This window comes from Pyrgilauda ruficollis, unplaced genomic scaffold (assembly GCF_017590135.1).
Source record: "Pyrgilauda ruficollis isolate IOZ18807 unplaced genomic scaffold, ASM1759013v1 scaffold117, whole genome shotgun sequence".
NCBI classification, from domain to species: Eukaryota; Metazoa; Chordata; class Aves; order Passeriformes; family Passeridae; genus Pyrgilauda; species Pyrgilauda ruficollis.
The window spans coordinates 1,164,982-1,191,243 of record NW_024509988.1 but is presented as its reverse complement, the minus strand read 5'-3'; the positions used below and the strand labels follow the sequence as shown (position 1 = coordinate 1,191,243).

General features: G+C 48.6%; 1 protein-coding gene across 1 annotated transcript in view; it reads right to left on the bottom strand.

The window, feature by feature from the left end:
- The window catches only part of ANKRD11 (ankyrin repeat domain 11), a 126,952-nt gene that overhangs the window by 80,355 nt on the left and 20,335 nt on the right, over window positions 1-26,262 (bottom strand). The window contains exon 2 of the mRNA XM_041483949.1: window positions 24,206-24,285. The gene's annotated coding sequence lies outside the window, so the exon portion shown is untranslated. The remainder of the gene's footprint in view (window positions 1-24,205; window positions 24,286-26,262) is intronic.

Below are 26,262 nucleotides of genomic sequence, written 5' to 3'. Positions count from 1 at the left end.
AAACCCACCTGGACATATTCCTGTGTCACCTGCTGCAGGTGCCCCTGCCTTGGGTTGGATGATCTGCAGAAGCCCCTTCCAACCCTAAATATTTGGTGACTCCAGTCATGGCATCTCTCAGAGCTCCAACTCCATTTGATCACTTTTCCCTGTATAAGGGATTTTAAGCATAGAAAAGAAAGCTCAGGTAGCTGCCAGGATGTGTCCCTGCAAGAACCATTCCAGGCCAGTTACAGACAAGCAACTCCACCAAGACACACCGAAAACCAGGAAGGCCAGGCGAGCTCCACTGCCACCACACCACCAACTTATTCAATTATCTTAAGGTTTTTTGTGGTATTTTAAAATATGCACCAAGTGTTTCATACAACAGAAAACACAGACCCAAGACCTTGAAAACCACAGCTGGTGTATAATAACTGCGCCACCTCTAAAGACCACTTTTAAGTCCTCAACACACCCAAGGTTTCATCCAAAAGCACCACCACATGCAATGACTCCACTCTCTTCAGCGACCTGCCACATTTGCACATCAGAGCAGGGAACTAATTCAGCTGGAAACAAATACAGTCAGACAAAAAAAAAAAAAAAAGTATTTCTTAAAAATAAAAATCAAATATTCTGTCTCTAATCCAGTTCTACAGGCCCACAAGCAGTTCTGCTGGCACAACGGATGGGAAGCATTTAAGCCTGGACTGCAGCAGAAGGAGCTGACATGAAATATCCTTTTTAACAGGTTTAAGAAAACCAAGACTAGTAACAGAAATTACAACATGCAGAAAAGGTCTTAATTCCCTCCACCCCAATAAATATATTTCTGTATTCAACATTTAAGCAGGAAGCAGATCAAAAACCAGACTCAAATGAAGTGTTTTTCATGAAAGCCATATGGGAACGCTGCTGTTGGATCCCTGCAGCCACCCCCACCGGCCTCGCTGCTGCCCAGGACCACAACTTGTTGGAGCAGCTGCACTGACTCAGGCAGCAGAGCCACGCCGGGCTCCGGCCGAGCTGCCAGGAGGAGGGAGATCCCAACTGGGAAGGACTGGGATCCACCCAGGCTCTTAGTCAGCCCTCGGCAGCGCACGCAACGCTCCGGTGGGTACAACTGACATTCAGAGCACTGTAAAGCTGTTCTGCCTTGACAAAAAATAATTTAAAAATGCATCACTACTGCCAGATGTGAAAAATTCCTCCTGTCTGGTTTCCTGGAGGGAGCAGGAAGGGAGGCTGTGACCACCTCGCCCCACACGTGTCTGGGTCTCTCCTGCTCGGCTTTGAGCGGTACCTCTTGGCAGGGAATGCCCTCTCCATCTTTCCCAGACAAGGTGCCCCAAACCCGAGCAGTGGAACAGCACCACATCCTCATGAGGAAGAGCCCCTGGCAGGACCCCGGGAGCGGGAGCGGTTCGTGCCGTGCTGGTACGGCCGACGTGCGCCGGCACCGTGCTGAGCTGGCAGCCAGCCCCACTCATGTGCCTTTCCTGGAGCCTGTTCCAGCTCCTCCTCAGGGGAGCCTGCCGGGACAGAGCCTTCCAGCCAGGAGAGCTCCGACAGCCGCCTTTCACCAGCGCTTCCCACAGAGCAGCCCCGAGTCTGGGGATTCGGCGACCGCGCGGTGCCTGGAGGTTCTGCTGGGACACAGCTGCTTCACAGACCACCAGGGCTCCACTTCACCTGGAACTGAGGACTTGACCCAAATCCCATCCTGAGGACTTGACCCAAATCCCATCCGCACGACGCTGTCTGAAGGATCCCACCATGACAGACACACCTGCCCCACTGTGCCTCGGCTCTCTGAAGCTAGAGGTGCCCCGCTACGCTCCCCAAGGAATTTTTCCACAACATAGGATGATATTCCCCAAGCAGCTTTTCTAAAATCCATATTTGTATTCCCCTAGCAGTTTTTTGATGACACCTCTGCAACGTCTGGTGACCAGTTTGGATTTCTACATGATTTTCACAGCTATAATGATCTGTCATTTACAGTTAACTCCACAGAAAGTTGTCTTTACATGTTGTTTCCTTTGGAGTTGTTGGTTCCTTGTCTCTCCCAGCACTCAGGGTCTGAAGAACCAAGTAGTTTGGGGAAGTTTCTTTAATAGAAACCTACAATGGTTTGGGTCAGAAGGGACCTCAAGCTCATCCAGTCTCACCCCTGCCATGGCAGGGACACCTTCCACCGTCCCAGGTTTGCTCCCAGCCCTGTCCAGCCTGGCCTTGGGCACTGCCAGGGATCCAGGGGCAGCCACAGCTGCTCTGGGTACCCTGTGGCAGGGCCTCAGCACCCTCGCAGGGAGAATTCCTTCCCAATATTCAGCTCCTAAGTCAGACCCTGTTACTAAGTGAAGACCATGCCCATCAAGCTGAGCTGGTGTGATGAGTGACCTGCACTCAGGGTTGGAAGATGCACCACAACAAGGTGAAGAAACAGAGCAGGTGAAAAAATAATAAAGGTAGAATTCAAAGCTTATTTTCACAAATTTTCCACACCTCTCCTTTCAGCAGCTGGAATTTACTCCCCACAGCTGCCTGGGGGCTTCATGAAGGAGAGACCTGGAACTCACCACCCAGTTTTTAGGTTTTAGAGTCCTTCACCATCCCCCAAGAAGACACAGAAGCTGGCTCTCAGAATAAAAGCACTTTCTATTAAACCATAAGCACATAACACTCCCCATCCTTAAGAAAACACACAGCAACCTTTTCCTAGCATTACTCCCAAAGATCAGACAGGAAGAGCCATCAGCACAATTCACTCTTCTCAAAGGAGCAGTGGGTTGTGAGCTCTGCCCAGCTCTGCTGCAGAGGGTGTGTGCAGAGTATCTTTGGGCTAAAATGCTGCTTTCATGTGTAAAATGTAACCACATTTACACCTTAAATACCTCCTTAGAAGCATCCAGACCAACCAGCTCCTTAGCACTCCCTCCCAGGGAGGTGGGACACCGGAACTGGTCAGGCTGGTTGCTATATAAAGTCTCAAGCAGGCTGGGTTCTAGTTTTCATTACAGATTAAGTCAGGTTCTGCTGAGGCTTAGGAAAAATACTGCAAGTCACCAGTCCTAATGATTCCTCAGGCTGTCAGTAGGAACTGGGAACTGAGTATTTTTCCTAGCATGGGACTAATGGACACAGAAATTCCCAGTCTGGTAACTCCCATGGGACACAGTAGCAGCAGCATTTTGCACAGGGAACACACCTCAAGCTGCTCTCCCAAAGCTGCTCCTGCGGGCAGGAGCTTTGCAAAGTGCCAATGACACTTCCAAAGGCAGCTCCCCATCCTGCCTGCAATTTCTGGAGAATTCAACCAGGAGGCTGGATGCAGGGTCAGCCTGGGGAGTCATCCAAAGTCTTGGATCAGGCATCAATAAATACCAGATTTGGAAGGAGCAGGGAAAGGAATGGAGCTCATGGAATCATGGAATGGTTCGGGTGGCAAGGGATGTTAAAAAGCTCATCCAGCCCCATCTGAGATGGACACCTTCCACTGGCTCAGGCTGCTCCAAGCCCTGACTGACGTGGCCCTGGAGTTCTGGGGTTTGGAGCTTGCCTCAAGGCACTCCACACAGAGGGAAGAACTCCCAACATCCACCTTCCAGAGCTCCTTTCCACCCCTCAACTACATCCTCTCCCACAGGACTCTGCTCTGAGATGGAACAACTTCCTTGTTTTTCAGCTCCCAGGAGGTTTCCCGGTGACACGCAGCTCCTGGTGAGACTGAAGATTATTTTCTGCCGAACCAGCTGACATTTGGAAAAGTTTAAATATCAAAATTTCCTCCTCTGTAAAAACTGAAAATAATACATAGAGAACACATGACATATCACTGGCATTTCACAGCTTGACTCAATCTCCAGTTTGCAGGCACACTCTTCAAACCCTCTTTAATTTAAAAGATGTTGATGTAGATGATCTAGACTCAAAAATATGGGAAGTGCCCATTGCTTCCTCATTGGAATTGTATTAATACCTTCTGTGCTGAGATCTAAAGTCTGTCCTCTTTGGCAAATAATGCTGAACTTAAATGTGCTTTTAAAATCATTTAACATCAATTAAAATACATTAAGTATATCATTTCTAGACATCATTAATGCTACTTTTCCTGCCTTTACAAAAATACAATGGTGTTTAATTCATAAACTCATCTCAGCATCAAGTATTGAAGTTCTCTGACCAGATTAGGAGTTGAAGACCTTAAAACAACATGGCCTCTGTACGGTCCAGTTATTCATAGATTTTAAATCCCACAACCATTTCTTTTTTAAATTCCAGTTTAGTATCTATTGTATAGTAACTACTGAAAAAAACCACCCCAAAATGAAATCAAAACATTTGCCTTTGAAAGGAACATCCCTAATTACAATCACTGGTTTATATAGTCCAAATTTTACTATATTTCATTTATTATTTGTTGCTGTATCACTTTCTTAATATGCATCTGCTAAGGAAGAAACATTCTGCTTCTAATGCTTCTAATTACCAATATATATTTTTTTAAAGATTATTTTTTAAGTTAAATACTTAATTTATTTGAAAATAAATGTTTCTAGATGTGCCTCAAGTAAATTGTTTAACACGTGTTTTACAGCCTTTCCAAACTCTTTTTATGGTCCTGGAGCCTGGCCACATTTGTGGAAAAATGCAATGTTTCGCCTTCAATTTGTCTGTAATTTCAGTGGGATGTTGCAAAATGCTTTGGGAGAGAACAGCCAGAGTTTCGATTATTATTTTTAAAAAAAAAAATCACTTTTTCAACAGCCATGGAACTCAACTTCCCTCATGCAAATCTCCTGCCTGAGGTCACTTCCCACTGACAAGGTTTCTTTGCGCACCTTTCCCTGATCCCAGTGGGGCTCAGGCGATGGAACTGCAGATCCAGGGAACCTCGTTCCCCAGCAGGAGCACCCCAGAGGGATGGGGACAGGGACCCAAGGCGCCCCAATTTCTGACCCTCCTTGCCCGCACAAACCACTCCTGCCGTTTGTTTTAACACAGCCCACCTGCCCCACTCCAGCCACGTCCACTCCAAGCAGATCCCACCACCATCCGTGAGGAAAAGCGCGTCATTTCCACCAGAACAGCTCCGCTGGCCTGCGTGCCACCCTTGTGAGTGCAGCTGCAGCGTCCTGCTCTGCAGAGAGCTCCCGCTGAGCTGGAGGCCACCAGCATTTGGAGTAAGGATTCGGGAGGGCTGTTTTTAAGAGACAGGGCTGGAAAGGGCGCACGGACAGCAGCAGGAGCGTCGGGAATGGAAGGGCCACGTTGAACGGGAGATGGGCGGGTGTGAGGAGCTCCAGGGCAGGCCGAGCCGAGCTGCTCGGGGCCCACGAGTGCAGCACTTCCCCGAGCCCCGCTCCGGTATTTTTAGCCGGGTTTCCTGAGGAAATGAGGCCCCGGGCTGCAGCGAGCCCCTGCTCCTGCACAGCCCCGAGGAAGAGGAGGCCCAGCAGCCCGGGACACCCCGGTCCCTGAGGGAAGGTGAGCGCCCGGTCAGACCCAGCTCGGGGCTGAGCCTGGCCTGCCAAAGCCACGAGGGGTTTGGGAACGGGCAAGGAGAAGCTCTGCACAGGGGACTCCATTTTACACCACAAGCTCTGTGCCTGTGCTGGAACCAAGGCACCCAAATTCCTGTGGGATGAAGCGACAGAAGGATGGACAGGGCTTGGAGTAACCTGGTCTAGTGGAAGGGGTCCCTGCCCACAGCAGGGAGTGGAACTGGAGCGCCTTTAAAGTCTCTTCCCACCGAAACCATTTCATACCGTTTTCAAACCATTCTAAAGACACACTCCCTGTGCTGAGAGCACTTCCCCAGCTTCTCCCTCTCCCCCATTCATGAGCTTCTGTGTCCACACACCCTGGGGTCACCAGCACAGGCTCTGGGTGACAAGACACCTGACCTGAGGCCACGCTTGCTCAGGTGTGGTGTCACCAGACCTGCAGCAGTGGGTGGCCTTGGGCTCTTCTGCCCCACCACCACCGTATCCCCGGGGCCACCGCAGCTGCAGATGGTCACAAGTGATTTACTGGCACTTTAAAGCTCACTGCAATCCCAAGTCAGCAGGCCAGGCCTAAAATGTGCTATGTCAGTGGTTTCTGTAGAATAACAGCACATCACTTCCTTGGGGAACTGTAAAAACTGACTCGCTCTCTACACGGAACCCTAAAAGCAAGAAATCACCACACAGCAAGATCTCAGATAACTTGTCACTATGGAAGAGTAAATGGGAGAAAGTCAGAAAAATTCAAGGGAAAAAACAGACCAAGAAATGGATCAGGAGAGTCTCTGAGCCAGAGACCCAAAGGGTCACCTTTGCCAGAGCTCAGATGTAGTACTTGAGACAAAACATTCTGTAATGTGGTTATGCTCTGAAGCATTGAAATGCTATTTAAAAACAATAAAACACTGACTAGGAAGAAAATGTAAGGTGAGACTGAAGGTTTTGCTGCAGTCCGTGGCGGGTGAGCAGGCAGGGAGGGACAGGAACACCCACAGCCCAGCCAGCTCCTCTCCAACCACTGCTCAGCTACAATCAGCTAAAGAGAACAGCAGCAAAAATCCTCCTGCCATACCTGAAAATGTAAGTCCTTCTGAGAAGGTGTTCCTGTCTCCAGATCCAGCCTGCATATCTGCATGAATTAAATATACAGATGTGCACTCGGATCCTGCCAGAAGGAACTGGGACACTCCAGGTGCATGTCAGCCCCTTTTGGGGTAACCTCATCGACTGGCTTGGAGGAAAACCCTCACAGTCTTAGAAGATGCCCAAACTTTGGTTCTTCACCCTGAAAACTGGTTACAGACAGGTGCTTTAATTATTAGAGAAATGATCTCACATTCCCAGTGCTGACTGGATGATCCTGTCAGATAAACTCCATCTCAAAGTGACTGTCAGTGACATTTTCCATCTTCCCCCTTGGCCTTCCTCTCCCACCATCCCCCTGAATGCCCAACCAAACCTTTCCCAGGTTTTTAAGCCCTACCATGGCTTGTTTGCCCAAACTGAGATACAAATAGGACTTCCACTACACCCTGCAGTTCTGCAGCTCGTAGAGAGCTTCAGTTAAAATAACAAGTTTTTAAACACGAAATCAGAAGCAAAATTAAGTGGACAAAGCCATGAAGAACAAACCAACCGCCTAACATAGAAAACCCTGTAAAACAGTATGGAACAATACTGTACTACTTAAAAAAAACCTTCCAGAGCTTTCTGTGGGAAGGAGGAATCACCGTTATCAGCCCAAGGAAGAAATGAGAAATTCGTTGTCCCCAGCTTGGGAGGGGAAGGGGGACAGTATCTGGATGTGACCTCAGCGTGCTCCTGGTTGGGAGCTGATAGAGAACTGCCCTTGGCAAAGGGAAATTCCGTTACCCAGCACAAGGGAAGGGCCAGGGAGCCCAGCTGGTATCTGTGCTCAAATACAACCAGTCGTTACCCCAACATAAAATCACCCCGTGAAGGGACAGCGCTGTCACTATCGCCACAGCAGCGCCAAACCGACGGGCACAGCCCCAACGCCCCAAAACAGGGCTGGGCTCTCAGCAACCCCCAAAAACACTGGGAAAGAGAATCTAAAATATAAGGCACGGCACACATCCTGTTTTTCTGGAGCTATACAGTTTCTCAAGTGTTATAAAAATGATTTGCCACTGAACGAGCCAAACGTATTGAAAAGATAGAAGCAGCGCCTGGGGTGGAAAGAAGGTGTTTTTAGCACGCTCGGGCCAATTAAGATCTCGAAGGTTTCCAAGCACTCCCCTCCTCTTAACCCAACAGAAGGAAACTGAGTTTAGCAACTTATTTAGGGTTTCATTTGCTAATTTGCAAAAACAAGGAGAAATCTTCCCCTGCTCTCCAGCATCTTGTTGGGGAAGCTCCTGCCAACACACGAGCGTCGCTGCCAACAGCTCAACCCGGCGTGACCCAAAGTTCTCCCGGCGGTGCCGGCGCGCGGCTGCGGGAGCGCGGGGAGGGAGCGGGGCTGCGGAGCCAGCCCGGGGGGTTATCAGAACCCTGACATCACAGCTGCTGCGAAACGAACCCAGTAAAAAAACACCACGCTCTGAGCCAAGTTTAAAACCAATAAGCCAAGTTTAAACCAGTCAGGGCTCAGGTAACGGAAGAGTGACCCCGTGGTTCACGCTCGAAAGAAGAGAGCTGCTCGTGTGCTGCAGGGCTACAGCCAATGAAGCCTTTGGGAAAGCAAAGTTTTCCTCTTTCCCCTCCACACAACTCAAAATGCTACTTTGAGATGACTGTTCTCGGTTTTACACTGATGAGAGCTAGGTCAGAGCCAGCCTTGGAAAGTTTTACTCAGCAGCAGCTTTAGAAACCATAAATTATCTTTAGACTAAGTTTACACGCTCCCCCCACAGTGTGACTGCCAGCTCCAGTTCTCAAGGCTCCTCTTTAGACACCACAAAAACTCTCCGAAGACCAGCACAACCTTCACCCAGGCACGGCAGGGCTGAGAGATAATCCAAAACCACCCTTGCTAAGACAAGCACCAGGCTAAGGATGAATTCAAGACTAAGCTTTAGCGCTTTCAACCCCAGGCAGGGCCAAAGCTAAAAAACCTGGAGGGGAACAGAAACACCTTGAGTTGCATCACCAGGAGATTCACTTCCATTGGGATGAGGAAAAAAATCAAGCACAAATCAAGCAAAGCTGGCTATTTGTGGGCTAAGCCTTAAAAGTTAAAATTAAGATGACTTCTTCATCTTTTTAACTGTTTTTTAACAAATTTGTGGGCTAAGCCTTAAAAGTTAAAATTAAGATGACTTCTTCAAAAAACTTCATTTTTAACTGTTTTTAAACCAACCTGAAGCCAAAAAAGGTAATCAAAAGTGTTTTACTAGCTAAGGGGTTTCTTCCCTCTCCTCAGGTCCATCACAGAGACTTGGCAGAAACTTCAGTTCCCAAGAATTTTAGATACAAAACGTGGGAAGAAAACCAGCAGACCCATTCTCCTGGAATGACTGTGCTCACACTGGGATGTTTGTGGAACACAGAGCCCTAATCCAGGCCTGCAGCTTCACACCCTCAGTCACAGAACAGAGCAGGATGCTGGTCAAAAAAGAAAGCAACAGGGGAAACACAACCATTTAAAAGGATAAAATCTGAGGATAAAGCAGGATGCTGGTCAAAAAAGAAAGCAACAGGGGAAACACAACCATTTAAAAGGATAAAATCTGAGGATAAAGCAGGATGCTGGTGGAAAAAGAAAGCAACAGGGGAAACACAACCATTTAAAAGGATAAAGTCTGAGGATGAAGGAAGAACCCCAATATTTTCACAGACCAGGACACTGCTTTGGACAATCCTCTCCAGCACTCGTTGACAGCAATTCTTTGTGCCATGGGGACAGATTTCCCAAACACAAATGTTCCAGGACTGGCAGTCCTGGCTCTGCTGTTTGGGGTGTGACACCGAGGTGTCCCAGGACCGGCTGCGGCACTGAGGATGAGGATGAGCCTGCACAGGGAGCAGGGCTGGCCCTTCCCGCTGCCATCCCTGTGCTCCAGGGTGGAGCAGGAGCCACAGCTGCCTCTGCCCAGCAGCAATAGCAGCTGCCTCTGCCTCCAGGAGCACGGAATGTGAGAGGGAACACGGGCATGGCTGGCTCCAGCGAGTTTCAGGCAGCCTCTCGAGCATGGCAGCGTTTGGGGACAGTTCCAGCAGCACGGCAGATGTTGACTCAGGAGCTGTCACTCATGGGCTAAAGTGAGAACATCTGCCACTCTCCTCTCCAAGCAAGCTATTCATGGCAAGAAAATTCTGCACAGAAACCAAGATTCTCAAATAATCTCTCCAGGGCCACGGGGGAATAACACTGACACAGTCCAGGGCATGGAGGTTTTGGGGATGGCTGGAGAGGTGAGTGGCACCCGTGAGGGCTCCAGCAACACAGGTACTTCCACTGCCCTGATGTTCAACTCTGAGTCGACAGGACAGCCTGGAGTGTATTTATTTAAGCTGAACACAAACCCTCAAACGATGTCGGGATCAGAAATTAATGTAAGGTAAGGGAAAATCTTCCAGACAGGGATTAGCTGAGAAACCCCTGCTGGGAACTGGAGTGAGTGCCAAATTGTGACAGGAAAGATTAATACTTCCAGAGGCATTACCACTACAAAACATCTGAGGGAAGAATGTTTTCTAGAATGTTTCCTCCTTCAGAGCGAGGGTTGTTACCTGCCACTGCCTGGAAAAACTCCTGCCCAGGTATTTTTAATGCACATTCCACCACAGGGCAATGGATTTCTCCTATGCCATATATCACTGCTAGGCAAAAATTAAGATATCCTAGAGATAAAGTCCAGAATGTTCCAGAAGTTTCTCCAGCTGGTCTCTGCACACTGATGACACCTTCATTGCTCAACTCCCAAACTCCAACAAATCCCCTTCAGGCAGGAGTTTCAGCAAACACCAAGTAGGATCTGTAAACTTTATTATCTAAGGAAAATGTCTGAGAAAAAGCCCTCAGAGCATTCTTTCTGCCCATTGTCAGAAAATTCAAGCCCTCGGCCACATCCCGTGTTCTCATTTTCTTGCACACTCTTTCATATCTGGTTTTGGCACTGCCCCTACAAGGGCTTTGACTGTGGATCTGTCCACACATTCCAGCAATAAACGACACTAACTGGAGTCATTCTTTAAAATATCTGTCAAATATAATTCTTCCAGTGTTTCGATTCTCACAGACTTGCCCCCACAGAGCTCAGATGAAGTCATAAATTATATGTTCTGCCACTCAATTTTCCCTGATTGTTTGGTAGAACCTCTCCACTAATACCCAGCGATCACCAGCTACCTCGTGGCTTAAGTGGTTTCCAATCATGAAAGATTTATCCAGTGTGACTTCCAGTCAATCACAGAGACACTGAAATGGCTATCAGGCTCTCTCCTCGAGACCACAGCCGAGCAGACAGACTCCAGAGAGGAGGGAAGGCGGATCAAAGTGCTGACTCCAGACACCCAAAATTCACAGAGAAGCTCCAGCAGCTGCATGTGAAAAACATCTCTGTGAGGAAGGCAAAAGTGCTGTCCCAGAAGAGCCCTGGGTCACAGCAATGCAGGGAGCCCTCCCAGACACCCCGCACATTCAGGGAAGAGCTGTTTCCTGGAGGACACAGAAACCACTGAGGCTGGAAAAGACCTCCAATTCCATCCAGTCCAATCTCATCCCCACCCTGACACCAGCCCAGAGCACTGAGTGTCACATCCCGTCACTCCTGCGACACTGCCAGGGATCCAGGGGCACCACAGCTGTGCCAGGCACCTGTGCCAGGGCCTGCCCACCTCACAGGGAAGGATTTCTTCCCAATATCCCACCTAAATCAATCCCCCTTCTCCTCTCAGTGTCTGCACTCTCTGTCCCTTGCTCAGGTGTATCACCCAGCTTAGAATTCCCTCAAACTCAGCAGCCAGCACTCCAAGAGACGGCTGGGATGGAACAGCAAATACCACCTGCAATCAGAGCACACAGGAGGTGACACAGCAGGTGACACCAGTGCCAAGTGGGCGAGCCAGGACAGTGCCCACACACGGAGCTCTGCTGCCCAGGGCTGTTCAGCTGCAGGGGAACACAGCAGCTTCCCAGAGCCTGCGAGTGCAGAGCACGGCAGAGCCACGGAGAATTAATTGCTCCAGAACGAAAACTAGAAGAGTAAGCACAATTTATTTTGCCACATTCTTAAAATGAAATAAGAAAACATTTAAACACTACAGCTTATTTAGATAATACACACTGGAAGACATCTTTTACCGCTGGCAGCTTGAAAGAAAAGAACATAATTACAATTCCAAGCATGAAATGAGCTCTCTTCCACACATGCCTGAACCAAGCCTGACTGTTTCACCAGCTGTAGTGAATGAAAGCCGGCAGAATTCAACAGAAAGGCCCGAGAAGCAGCAGCTCTGTGTGCCTTTAACCTGTAATTGAATGGCACCTGGATCCGGCAGGGCTGCTGAGGTTTTAGCAGTTGCAGATGTGCAGCTGATGTGGTGCAGGAGCATTTGATCTCCCTGGAATGTGGGACCCTGAACAATGCATCTGTGTGCTGGCCCACCACACGGCCGGGTGTGGGCCCGGGGGACACATAAAAGCCAACATTATACTGCAAGGGAAAAGAAAAAAGCCCCAGCGTGAGCTTGACTGTAACTAAGAGAAAAACAATAGCAGCTTTGGTGGAAGTGTGTGCCAGAATGACCAGTGGCCACTTCCAGAGACATTCTTTGTTCAAGTGCTTCCACGCTCCCTTGTTCATCGGCACCCAAAATCACAAAGGTACCAAAGGGGCTGCGAAACCCAAACCCCTGGTGACATCTGCGCCTCCTGCTCCTCGCATAAGCAGTTCAAACAGCTCCAAACTGCAGTTCTGGCCAGTATATCCACACTGAATCCAGCCTGGAGCTGCCCATTGGGAAGCAGCAGTGCGGCACAGTGGCCACTCGTCACAAAGCCCATCACTTCCCCCACGGGCGGCAAATCCTCACCCTGCACCAGGAGGCACAACCCCTGCAAACCCAGGCTGAACTTCACCCACAGCCCTGGGAAAGCCCCCAGGCTCGGGTGCTGTGTCCCCCAGAGGGGCTGAGCTCCAGGGAAAACCAGAATCCCTGGCTTGGCCACCAGCACCACACGTACACAGTGACACGGGCGTCCCTGCAGCCAGGGCAGTGACACCACCCGGGGCAGAAAAACAGCCACCATGGGAGCCAACGTTGTCAGACTGAGAGAACTCCAACTGGAGCCTGCACTGGAACACAGCTTTCCACAAGAACTGGATTCTTCTGAGAGGAGGAGCTGGGAGAGCTGCTGCCAGGGATTCTGCTGGGGAACGAGGGGAAGGCATCCTGGGAGGTTTGTCAAGTTATCTCTGAAGTTATCCTGGCCTCCAGAATCACCCCTTGCAGGTACAAAACCATGCTCTCGGAGAAGTGTTCCTAACATGACCAAGAAAAAGACAAGCTATCACTCCCAGCTGAAAGAAGTAGACATTTCCCTTTCCCCTCTACACAGATAATTCCACAGGACACAGGCAGCACCACAGGGATAGGTACAGCCTTCTGCTGGCTGCTCACAAGGTAAAAGAGAAGCAATTCAAATAAAGAAAGAGGTTTAGGTCACTTTTTTATCACCTCAGCTGAATTAAAATGCAATATTGAAATTGCAGTAATTTCCACGTGTAACTTCAGCTACTCCATTAAGCTTCATTTAGAAAGTTTAAAAATAGGAATGGCTACAATAAACTAAAAATCAGCAAATCTGACATAAAACCACCAAAAGTACAAATACCTATATAAAATCACATAAATGTTAGTGCATGTTATATATATATATATATATATATATGTGCAAAATTACTTATTCTGCCTGCAATCATCCCTGCTACAGTGATCTTTCCTTCCCCGTTTTTCAACCCCAAAAGGATTACCATTTCTTTCCAGACAAGAACTTCTGCCAACATTCTGGAGGGCTGAAGTCCAAACCACACATAGTTCAACAACAGCAGAGTTGAACAAAAAGGAAAACTGGAGCTTTTTTTATTTTAATTATACCTTGTGAAAGTATGGCTGAGCAGGGGGAAAAAGTAGTCCAAGTCATTGATTAATTCCAGAGTAATGAAGAAAGTTCATGGCACACTGCAATATATATTTTACTAAGTTCATTGGATTTATCACCAGCTTTTAATGGCTAAACTGGAGGTGGCTCTCCAGGAAAACTCCCACTGCTTGAATTCTCACACTGGAATGGCTGGGAGTCCCCAAATTAATAATTTTACAGGCAAGGGTTTCATAACTGGGTCAAAGCAGGGGGATGACGGTATAAATTCTTCCTCACCCAGCAGAAAAAAAGCCAGGACCAAGCTCCTTTCCCAGGGATCCCCAAGGTTTTAACAGGGACAAAAATTCCAACTTTGCAAAATTACAAAATCCAGCCTCTTTCAACACCTTTTAATTGAAGCCGTGCCAGGAGCGTGTCTGGAATTCTGAACCCACTTTCTCCTGAGCTGGAGCAGAGCTCTGAGCTGGCAGCATCAGGAACGGGAGCTTTCCAGAACAAAAACATCCAAATCTGCATCAAGGGGTAAAGCCATGAAGAATCCCAGGGGAAAAAAAGACTGAAAAAGAGCAGCTGGGAACTAGGGCTACTCCAAGGTACCTGATGGATCCTTAATGCTGAACATTCCAATGTTAAAGCCATGAACACTTATGGTTTTAACACAAACTGTCTCACTCCTCTGCCCAGGACACTCTGTCCTCCTTGTTTATATCCAAGAGCTGTTCCAAAGAAATGTATTAAGGACTAGAAAAAAAAAAATAGAGTCCAGGAATTTCTTCATTCCTCAGAGCTACTGTAAATTAAATATTAATACAGAAACTATTTCTGTGAGCAAAGGAAGCTCAGCACAGGGAGATTTTTTTTTTTTACCTCACAAAAATATTCACTTTAAAGTGATATCTCACCTTAAAGCCACCACATCCTCCAGGGCAAAATCATCAGTGGCAGCACAGGATTCCTAAATAAGTTGTCCCCACTCAAAACCATACAATTTGTATGGTAACAGCAGAGAAAATCACTATATTAGAGGGCAATTTTAATACTTCAATATAATTACTTAATTCAGCGTTACAAAGGGGTCAGTCTCAGCCTGGGGCAGTGTCCTGGAGGTATCCAAATTACAGAGAGAAGCACCAGAAGACACCACCAAGAGGTGATCAAACCCACAGTTCATCACTTCACTGGCAGCTTTTAGTGTGCAAACCACCAAAGCTGAGCTTCTTTGTTCACATCCTTTTGCTCCAGAGCCCAGGGGCCTTGGGAATGAGACACTGAGGAACAGCCCTGGCTGGGCCAAGAACACATCCCTGGAATTCCGTGCTGTTGTTATGCCCAGCTCACTGCTGCACTATCCCTGCTGAAGGTCGGATTAATCCTGTGTCTCACCATGGCCTGGGCTCACACAGACCCAGCTCCGAGCCCAGAGCCTTTTCACAGGGATGGAAACGAGAGGTGAAGCAGCTCTGAAGGCTCCTGCAGGCAGAGAGATGTTCATCCACATTGCTCTCATGGAGTCATGGAATGGGCTGGGTTGGGAGAACCTTAAAGCTCATCCCATCCCACCCTGCCATGGCAGAGATACCTTCCATCATCCCAGATGCTCCCAGCCCTGTCCAGCCTGGCCTTGGGCACTGCCAGGGATCCAGGGGCACCCCCACCCTCACAGGGAACAATTCCTAATTCCCAATCTCCCATCCATCCCTGCCCTCTGGCAGTGGGAGCCATTCCCTGTGTCCTGTCCCTCCATCCCTTGTCCCCAGTCCCTCTCCAGCTCTCCTGGAGCCCCTTCAGGCCCTGGCAGGGCTCTGAGCTCTCTCTGGAGCCTTCTCCTCTCCAGGGGAACATTCCCAGCTCTCCCAGCCTGGCTCCAGCCCTGGAGCAGCTCCGTGCTCCGCTCAGGCAGATCCAGGGCACCACTGGATGAAATCCTGCCCTGGGGTTCCACACTCCCTGCAGAGCAGGAATCAGCCCCAAGGACAGTCTCCAGCTTCAGGAAATCCAAACTGCACTTCAGCTGGAATTGTGGATGACCTTCAAGTAGGGGACACTTAAAAATACATCTGCATGTGCACACAGAGCTGTGGGTGTTTTAAATGCCTTCCTACCTCAGCAAGCTTGAGGTCAAGGGAATGAGGGAAGTTTCTCTACTTCATATACTCAAGGGTTTGGCTAAATTCATATATTCAGGTTCTCCTTATAGCACTAAATAACCAACACTGCAAGGAGAAAGAGAGGAGAATTTAGCAAAGGAAGGAGAATTCAGCTGTGTGACACCTTGCCAAAGGCAAAGCCCAGAGGAGCTGCTACCAGTTGGTTTAGACAGAGATTTCCTTCAGACTCTTGTAAAAGCAGCATTAAAAATGAGAGGAAGAAAGGATTCAGGACTGGGCAGCTGCTACATCCAGCTGCAGCCCTGACTGGTGACAGGAAAAGAATACATGATTATTTTTCTTTATTATTTGTTTCCATGTTTTTATTTTGTCCAATTATTTACTACCTGTTGCTATTTGATTTTGACTCCGTATAACTTCCATGTAGCATTAAAACTCTGTAATTATGTTAATGAACATAATTTACCAGACAATAACAAGTAGATTCTCTACCAGTCTCTAAGGTTACTCAAAATAATCAGAAAATCAGAGAACCATGGAATATCCTGAGTGGGAAGGGATCCACAAGGATCATGCAGTCCAGCTCCTGACCCTACCCCTGGTCACCGGAGCAGAGATCAGAGCTGCCCTTCCACAGGAATTCAAAGACAGGAGCAGGGCTGGTTTATTCCTCTATTATTACCCTAAACCTCTCCTTAAACCTCTCCAGAGTTACAGTTCCAAAGCAAAGCTCTCCAATGAATTTCTTTCCACTGACTTAAAATAAATTTCCCTGAATGTTTATTTCCTACATTATCTTCAACCCAAACGCGCATTTCTCTTACAAAAGTTAATTCCAATTAAGAGAATGCTGAAAGGCTTCCTGCAAAAAACAACTACAGGATATTGGCAAGACTACAAGAATGAGGTAAAAACTACTGAAGACAACAAAACAATTTTCTTCTGACTGTGCAACATAAAAAGAAAGTATATTTCTCATATGACACCAGCAATAAGTTTAGGACCAGCAGAGAATAACCAGAGCTATTCAGAGCTGACCTTTGAATCGTTGTACTGCTCAACAGCTGAAAAATTATAAAAAAGGATAAAAATTACCAAAATCAGAGATGTCCTCCCATCATACCCACTCACATCCATCAAGCTGACCGGCTCCTCTCACTTTTCCAATTCCTTCAGGTACCTGTCACCTCCAAGCTGGAGGTGCCACATGCACGTGACCACGTCCAGCTCCCCAGCTGCACTCCCATCTTTCACCAAACTGGGTGCCAAGACCTCCAGGAAATTCAGAATTAAGGTTAAATGTTCAGCAAGGAAACCAAGGACACTCACAGGGAATGTGCTCTGAAAACCACCTGGCTCTGCCCCGTGGAGTCTGGGCTTCCCTGCAAGGCACACGACAATTTTTGAACTACGACTTTTCCTCAGGTCCTCTGAGGCCTGAAAGCATTAACATTTTTTAAGAGTACACAAGGAATTGATGGCTGTATTTTCACATTACTGCACGCTAGGATGAGCCCAGACACACAAACTCTATCAAAATCCAACCTTTCAGATCAGACAAAAACCAACTTCTGCCCCTGGCAGAACTGGGAGAACTGGACATCAGCTCAACAGAACCTTCAGCATTCGCTCTGCAGTTTAGATAACCACTAAAACAAACACCTGCAAAACTCAGCTCTGGTGACACAGTACAGAAGAGTGCAAAATCTCCAACAAACACCAGGCCTCAGGCAGGAAAGCCATGGAATTATGGAGTGCTTTGCATTGGGAGGGACCTTAAAGCTCAATTCCAGCCCAGACACCAAGACCAGGTTCCTCTGGTGTCACCACCTGCAATGAAAACAACACCAGTCCCCAGGACCTCCTGCCCCAAACACTAACACAGTTATGGGATATCAATTCACCTGGAATTTGCCGTTTAAGCCTAGGAGTGCAGGCTCAGCCTGGGATAACACAGGGTACCTGCAGGGCTCTGTGCCTGTCCTACAATCAGGGCTGGTTTTGTGTTCTGTGACTGCCCCACGAGAACCACAACCACCAAAGGGCCAGCCCACTGGGACTGCCAACCCACTGGGGCAAAAATAAATGAAAAATAGGACTCCATGACCAATTTTACTTGCAAAAGCAAACACAGCATCCATTTACAGTGGAGATTTCCCAAAATAACCCGTACACATGGCTGCTGTCCCCACTCCTCTGCGAGAGGTTCATCCAGGATGGTGACAAGCACATTCCTGGCTGATAAGGGAGCCCCATGCACCCAGCTCCCCAGAAATAGCTGTTGTGCTCCAAAGTAACCTCTAATATCGATAACGACAGGGATTTAAATTTCAAATAAATTTAGATGAAAGATTAAAGCCAGTTCCAGCACCGTGGAGATGCTTGTCTTCCATAATGAAGGAGCCCATAAAAATAACAAGGGAGAAGATTTACACCCAAGCTCCTCAAAAAAAAAAAAAAAAAAAAGGGAATGAATTACTGATTTTTGCAGCTACTTAGTGGTAGGAACAGATGGTTCCAGGCAATAGTATTGACAACCTCCCAAGCTCCCACCCCCAAAGGTGAGCTGCTAAGTCTGTTCCAAATTCAAGAGTTAAAAATGTCGCAGCTGAGGCGCTGCTCTGGGGGAAGCTCAGCCAGTCCCACAGCTCCAGAGCTGCACTTTTCCCAAGGGCTGTGCCCTCCCAAAACACCCGAGGCAGCTCCTGCAGCCTCCTGCCCACTCCGGCCCAGCCAGGGCTGTGGGAAGGGATGAAACAGCTCTGAGGGAAAGCAGAGCTCTCAGTGTTTGTCCACCAACCCAAAGCCACTTCTGAGACCAAAGCCAGGCGTGTCAGCTTCCCAAAACACCCAGGCACAGGGAGCAGTTCTGGGAATTCCAGCCCCCGGGAGCCTCTGCCATGGTGGGCACAGCCCACGGCCCCTCTCTCCCTTCATGTCCTCAAATTCCTGCAAAACACCCAAAACCTCCCCTCTCCCAGCTCCTGCATGTCTGCAGCAACTGGAAACAATCAGCCTGTCCAGTCACAATCCAAGATCGAAACACTCCTTAAAGCAGGAACTTGCTAAACACAATTCAGCTTTGGATTTCTGGAGAAGTCCAGCAAGCCACCATAAAACAGGGATAACACCCAGCAGCAAAAAAACTGCTGGAACACCTGAGTGAGTCCTCAAGCATGTTGTTAAGCCAGGGAGGAATCAGGCTGAGCCAGCAAAGCTCAGCCCTCGTTCTCCTGTTGTTCCAAAATCAAAGCTCTGCCAAGAATTTAGCCAAGGAAACAAACACTGCTAATGCCTGCTGCCCATCTCCACACTCAGCATGGAATTTCAGAATGGTTTGGGATGGGAAGGGACCTTAAAACTCATCCATCCCACTCATGCCGTGGGCAGGGACACCTTCCACAAGACCAGACTGCTGCAGGCTCCATCCAGTCTCACTTTGAACACTTCCAGGGATGGGGCAATCCAACATTTTAGACTTATTTTTAGAATTGTTTTCTGGTTTTGTAAGAAGTCCCCTTCCAAGGGCTATGACTGATGCAGATCCATCACTTGTGCTTTGGCTTGCAGTAACCATTTCCCATTTTTCCAGGCATGAATGACAGAACCAGGACCAGGCTGCACCTCCCTGTTTGTGTCAGACACTTGGGTGGCTCAGCCCAATCACCTTCCATACAAGGTTTCCATAAATTCACACTGGGAACACCTCTGAGCCACGACTCCCACCCCACAGGGTGTCCAGCAGCTGAGCTGCTCCTTGGACAATGACTGTCCCACCTGCAGCCCACCAAAGGTGCCCAAGCCACTGCTGCATCTCCCTCCGCCATCCCCGTGGCACCATGAATTCCCTGCACTCAAAACCACCCCCCTCACTTACAGAACTCAGGATTTGAACGTCAAAACCTCAGGATCACCACTACCTACACAAAAGGGGAGGGAACAAGAACACCCCGAGCTTCATTCCAGAAGTACAGCAAGAGAGCCTGGTCCTCCCTGTGGGCCTTTGGCTGGCGAGCTCCGGAGGTGGGAACATCTTGCACACCTCCTGCTGCCAAGAGATCATCTGCACTTAATCACCACGATGGATACCTCTGGAAAACAAGGGATTGCAGCCACACCATGTGTCACACTGCCACTTCACTCCCCAGCCAGTGTCACTTCCTCAGGGCGGAGGCCACAACTTTCAAGAGCACGCCCGGGTGCTCTGTGAACACTCATAAATAAATAAAACCCTTGCTCACCAGCCCACAACCTGCCCCCAGCACTTTTACTTTCCCAAGAGGTCACACCCAGGAACATCTTGCACAATAATGGAAGCAGGAATTGGTCAAGAAACCTATAGATCCCCTCCCCAAAAAGCCAGCCTCCCTGTGTGACCCCGACTGGGTGGCTCAGGAGTCTTCTCTGTGAAATAACAGGCTGGCAGCTCCCGGAAATGATGATCCTGTGCACTGTCTGCTTGTTTTACCGAACTCATTCCTAAATGCAAACGGGATTTTTAAGTGTACATTACACATTAGTTGATCTTAATCTACAAATTCGTAACCCAGAAGTGTGCATTTTTCAGTGTACATTACTTGAGCTGATATAAATCTACAAAATCCTAACTCAAAAGTATGTTTCTTCTAAAAATGAGATTTTTCTGATCACAATATAGCCCCTCAGAGAATAAAATTATTCAAAACCACGTAGATTCAGAGAAAAAGCCCAACCAACCATTTTGCTTCTTTTCAAGCAGTTATTGACATGGTTTTCTCTAGTTTTAAAGACTAGAGGAAGGAGAAAAAGGGTCATATTTGGTTGTGGGCTGCCCTCACCAAGAACTCCCGTCCGTGCCATGGTGAATAAATGGACCAAAATTACACCCAACGAACAAGTCAAGCATGACATTTTTCAAAGCAGCCCCTGCTCAGCTCAGGTCTGTTCATTAAGGTGCTGCATTGTGCTCCAGCTTGGCTTATTAGCAGTGGAAAGGTCAGGGAAAGTGAATTAATGGAAGTGCTGCGCTCTCCAACATCTGACATGCGAGAGAGGAGCCTCCCTACCTACACTGCTCCTGAAAGGTACCTTCAAATTGAGGGCATGTAGGTGGCACCTGCCAAAAGTGCCATGTGAATAACGTTGGCAATTTAACAAATTCTAGGAAAATACAGAGAACTGTAAAAGCAGCAATTCAACCACTCAAAGCAAATGCTTGTGCTGAGATTACAGTTGAAAAAGCAGCTTTTTCACAGGGACAGGGGAAAGGATTTAAAGCTCTTTCCTGTAGGTCTCAGCAGGGTTTTGTGTCCAAAAATTCAAGGCTTATTTGACCCACAAAGAACTCCAGGCTCACAGTTAAGCCACCTCTGCTTAACCTCTCCTGGCAGTGAAGATATGGGTTTAAAAGTTAAATTTAGACTGTGTCCCTTCAGTACACGGCCACACAAACATTTAGTGCTGCTCAGGGCCATGCAGACCCACCTCACTCTCAGGGAGGACAGGGCAGGAGCTGGGTGCTCCCCACCAGCCCCACCTCCCCTTCCCAGGCCAGGTCACACAGCAGGACAAATCCAAACTGGCTCTGCTGAAATCCTCTGGGCAAACCCCACCTGGAGAGCCACCCAGCTGCTTACAGAGCCTCCAAAATCTCTGTTTAAATAAGAGAAAGGGCTCCAGCAGAAGTCAGCAGACCCACAAGCCACAACTCTGCTTCTTTAATGCTGCATTGAACCATGGCATTGTTTGGGTTGGAAGGGACCTCAAAGCTCATCCAGTCTCACCCCCTGCCATGGCAGGGACCCCTTCTGCTATCCCAGGCTGCTCCAAGCCCTGTCCAGCCTGGCCTTGGGCACTGCCAGGGATCCAGGGGCAGCCACAGCTGCTCTGGGCACCTGTGCCAGGGCTTGCCCACCCTGCCAGGAACAATTCCTTCCTAATATCCCATCCAGCCCTGCCCTCTGGCACTGGGAGCCGCTCCCCTTGTCCTGGCACTCCATCCCTTGTCCACAGTCCCTCTCCAGCTCTCTCAGAGCCCCTGAGGGATGGGAAGAAGCTCTGAAGGTCTCTCCAGTGTCTCCTCTCCCACAGGCTGAACAACCCCAGCTTTCTCAGACTATTCATCCCCCTTGTACGTGGCTTCCCCTCACCAGGCCCTGCTTCATAACACACCAGCTTCTCAACCTAAAAGCCAACATTTCCATACCCCAGGACCCCATGGAAAGGGTCCACAATGACCAACACCCTAAAGACCCAATGTACACTGCACTGCCATAGGGTTACCCTCCAGCCCCTCTGATCTGGAAGGGATAAGCATTGAAACACCCAGGAGAAAAGGCAGCAAGCTCAGAAGAACACTTCCTGCAGAGAAACATCTTCCTGGTGGAACAGTGAGCTCCATTCCCCCCAGAGCAGCAGGACCTGAGAACTGTTTGTGAACGCATTTCAGAGCATTAACAGAAAAACACTGAGCAGTTAAGTGAAGTCACGTTCCACCTAAACAACACTGCCATTATTGCAGCATCTGACTTTCCGAGGACAATTCAATCCTGGCAGCATGGATTGTAATTGCTTTTCCACTCCAGGCCTCGCTTTACAATCCTGCCCTTCTCGGGAGGTCAGAGCGCGCTGCAGCTCGGAAAGCAATTCTGTTCCTCATTCATCCCCTTAATCCCACACCTGCATATTCATCAGGAACTCCCTGAAACACCACTGCCAAAGCCACCAGCAAAGCTGCTGCTCGGAGGAAGCCTTGACCCCTCTGCTTCCCTGGGAAGGCGCTGGGAACGCGAGGCGGCGGCGTGACGGAGCTGGGGTGCACTGGGGTCACCCGAGGCCAGGACAAGCCCAGCGTGGTGCAGCCACTCCTGCTGCCAACAGCAAAAACAGCAGCAGGCACCACTGCCCAGACAAGCTGTGGCTGCCCCACCCCTGCAAGTGTCCAGGAAAGGTTGGTGGAGCAACCTGGGATAGTGGGAAATGTCCCTGCCCATGGTGGGGTTGGAGCCAGATGTGCTTTAAGGTCCTTCCAAGCCAAACCACTCCATGATTCTGCGATGACCTGGCTTGCTTCAAGCAAACCCTTCCCAACACACCTGAATTTTGGGTAAGTTTTTGTTAGCCTGGTTTGAAAAGGACAGTTTGCATTCAAAAAACCAAACACCGCTTACTCCAAAACTCGGGAGGAAAAACCTTTGTCCCCAGCTAGGAAATAAAACAGGCAGCAAACAGCAACCAGCCTGATTTATAATTGATGCCAGGGCTGAGCTGGGCTTTTCAGGGCCCTGCAGAGCTCCCAGGAAGGAGGGCAGAGCTCCTGCACACGGCAGGAAAAGGGCTCACACCTGATACACTTTAATTACCTAAGGACACTGCCAGACTCACCGATGCCTGCTCTGCTTTGTCTTACTGTGAAAGGCTTCTCCTGCTATTAATATTCACCAGGGGAAGCTGAAATAACATCTTGTCTGCATCTGAATACTTCAAAATCATCATGGCCACACTAAAGACTGATTTTTAATTTTTTTTTCCTCAAAATCCAGGACAAAAGACACCTATCAGCCTGCAGAGGCAGGGCTGCACTACACGGAGCAGCTCACCAGCAGAGCCTCTCTCGTGCTGCCAACCTCATCACAAATAATCCCTCTGAACCCAGAGGTCAGCCAAGGACCCAGGGCCTCAAGGCAGGAGCCACACTCTCTATTACCCACTGGGAGCCTTCTCCATAGGATTTCTGGCCATGCTGGGGTGACCCTGAGCCCCACAGAGCTCCCCTCGACAGGCTGAGCCCACCCAGCTTCTGCTGGGCTCCCACCACACCAAACCAGCAGCACAGCAGGAAAACCCAGCCAGAACAACCCCCCTGTCTCCAGCTCCAGCCACACCATCGGGATCTCCAGGACAGCACCAGCCTCTCCCACCCGCTCGCACAAACAGAGGCAAAAATCTCATTTTTCCCCCTAAATTCCGCTCTACGACAGCCTGTTATTTCTGCATCTGTTAATGCTCCCAAAAAGTTGAATCCTAACATTACATCCAAGTGTAGTCTCAGCAGATTGGGAGGTTTTTCTGCCCAAAATGAAACGTAGGTGCCATCTGTTTCAATTAGGCTAATCACAAGGAGACATAACACTGGGAAACTTAGAGACTTTGGGTTTTTTTCAAGACATTTTGAAAGCAAAGAGAAAGGAAGAGGTATTATTTAATACTCAGCAGTCAGCAGCACCAACAAGCTGCACAGTCTGCTGGGCAAACCTGTGCTGGAACTGCCCACACAGGAAAGTTCACTTTTATTTCACTGAGGTCAGAGAAAAACTTGCTATATTCAAAATTATCTAAAATTAAAAAGACATCTCAGGACTACAGACAACTCCCAAAATATTCCTGGTTAGTACCTTTTATACATGCCATAGAACTTGCCATTTTTTGCTTTCAAATTTCAGAAAATAAAGAAAAACATTTTAAAAAGGCAAAACCAAACAGTCCAACAGCGACACAAGCACTTGTGAGGGAATAAACCAGAAATTTTGGACAGAAGCAAAGTCAATATTTACCGATTCCATAGTTGAAAGCTGTTCTTCACAGGACATATATTAAAATCCAACAGAGGCGTGTCCCAAAAACGCTGTGTAATCTGAAAAACACAGCAATTTGTTCATTAGAAAATTAAAACAAGTGAGTTTTATTCACAGCACGCACACTGGATTTGAGTACATGAAGGTTACCAAGTACAAACCCTTGCCTAATCCACAAATAAACTTCCTGATAACCACTCTGCATAAACAGAGGAATAAAGGAAAGAACGGAAGCTCGGCCAAGCATCCACCTTCTTCCATAACTTTCTGATAATAGCTTTCTTTAAAAATCACCTGCTTCAAGGTTCCTGGAACCATCTGGGTGGGCTTAGAGGCATTTTATTTACAAATGAGGGTGTGTCACCCCCAAACCCTGAGACAGGCAGGGCCAGAAGGAGCTCCTGTGCCAGGAATTCACCTTCCCAAGCAATCCCCGTGGAATTATCCATGGCACAAACGCTCTCTTTTCCAGCACACCTTTGCTCTGTATAGCAGTGGAGCTATTCCAAAGCTCTACCTTGATTTTTTGGGGTTTTTTTGACCAGCTCTTGCTGTACTTTCCAGCTGTTTTTCCAGCTACAAACTCCCAAAGTGAGGTTTCTGGTGCAGGCAGTGACCAGCAGGAGCTCTCAGCACCCAAGGAGAAGGGGAATTACATGCATTAACTGGCACACATGAAAGGCCTGGCAGGTTCCAAGCCCAAAACCTGCACTCCTCACGGTTCCCAAGCTGGAGGAGCTCCCTGGGATGCTGAGGGACCCATAGGTGTGGAAATGAGTGCCCTGAGGCACTGGGAGCACTGGGCATTCCCCAGCACCACTGATGTTATTGTGCTCTGCTCGAACAGGTGAAAGGGTGAACTGCCAGCTCCACGTCCTGCTCATGCCAAATCCCCCAAAAGCCCACATTCCATCCAACCTCTGAGCACTGCAGACCACGCTGAGGGACACAGTGACCACCCCCTGCTCCAGCTACACTGAGAAAATCTGAATTTCTTGCCCTGCAGAGCTCGTGACAATTCTATGCTTTACCACCGCTCATCACCTTACAAACTTCTCTGGATTTGGAAAGCTGCTTTCCAACGGGATGGTTCCTCCCAAAAACCATCCAGGGGAGACTCTGAGGCCAGCTGGGACTGATACACAGTGGAGGAGATCAGGAACCCTGGGAGAGCCTTGTTTGTTTTGGGAAACTTTCACTCCCCAGTGAAAAGCCAAAGGGAAGATGTCCAGATGAGCAATGCAGCTGCATCCAGGGTAGAGCTGCTTCCAGCTGGGCTCAGGGAACCTCAGAGAAAAGGAACAGGCCAAAATAAACCCCAAAACCCAGAGGAAGATGTGAAAGCCCAGGGTCCTGACTCAAAGAAAGGAATCCTACAGCAGGTAAACTTCTCCGGATGAGCAAAATGGAAGTTTTCTGGCATTTTTCTTTGAGAAGAGTAAAGGACATGAAGACACATGGCTACCTGGTGGATTCTTCCAAGGCTAAGGAGCCCTGGGGCACTGAGGGATCCCCTGATGGGAACTGCACCATGGCAGTGCTTCCACAGCACCTTTTCCAGCAGGATTCCCCTGCTCCTCGATCTCCATAGTAACAGTCAAATCATTAATTAGCATTTCAACAGCAATAAGAGATAAAGTGGGGGGAAAACAGCTGAACTTCCAACTGCATTGTCTGGAACTGCAGCAGTGCTGCTTGCTGACAGCAGTGACTGTCAGGGAACGACGGAATGGTTTGAGCTGGAAGGACCCCAAAGCCCATCCCAATCCATCCCCTCTCATGGGAAGGGACACCTCCTGCTGCTCCAGCCTGGCCTTGGCCACTTCCAGGGATCCAGGGGCAGCCACAGCTGCTCTGGGCAACAACTGTGATCAAAATTACCAAAAAGTCAGTCCCAGGACATTGATACACCATTTTCAAGGTCTATTTACAGCTGCTTGCTGGCCCACATACAGCAGATTTGTTCATTCCTTGGCTCACATATAAACATACATAAAGTATCGTAACGCTGAAACAGCCACCACACGTGAGCCAAG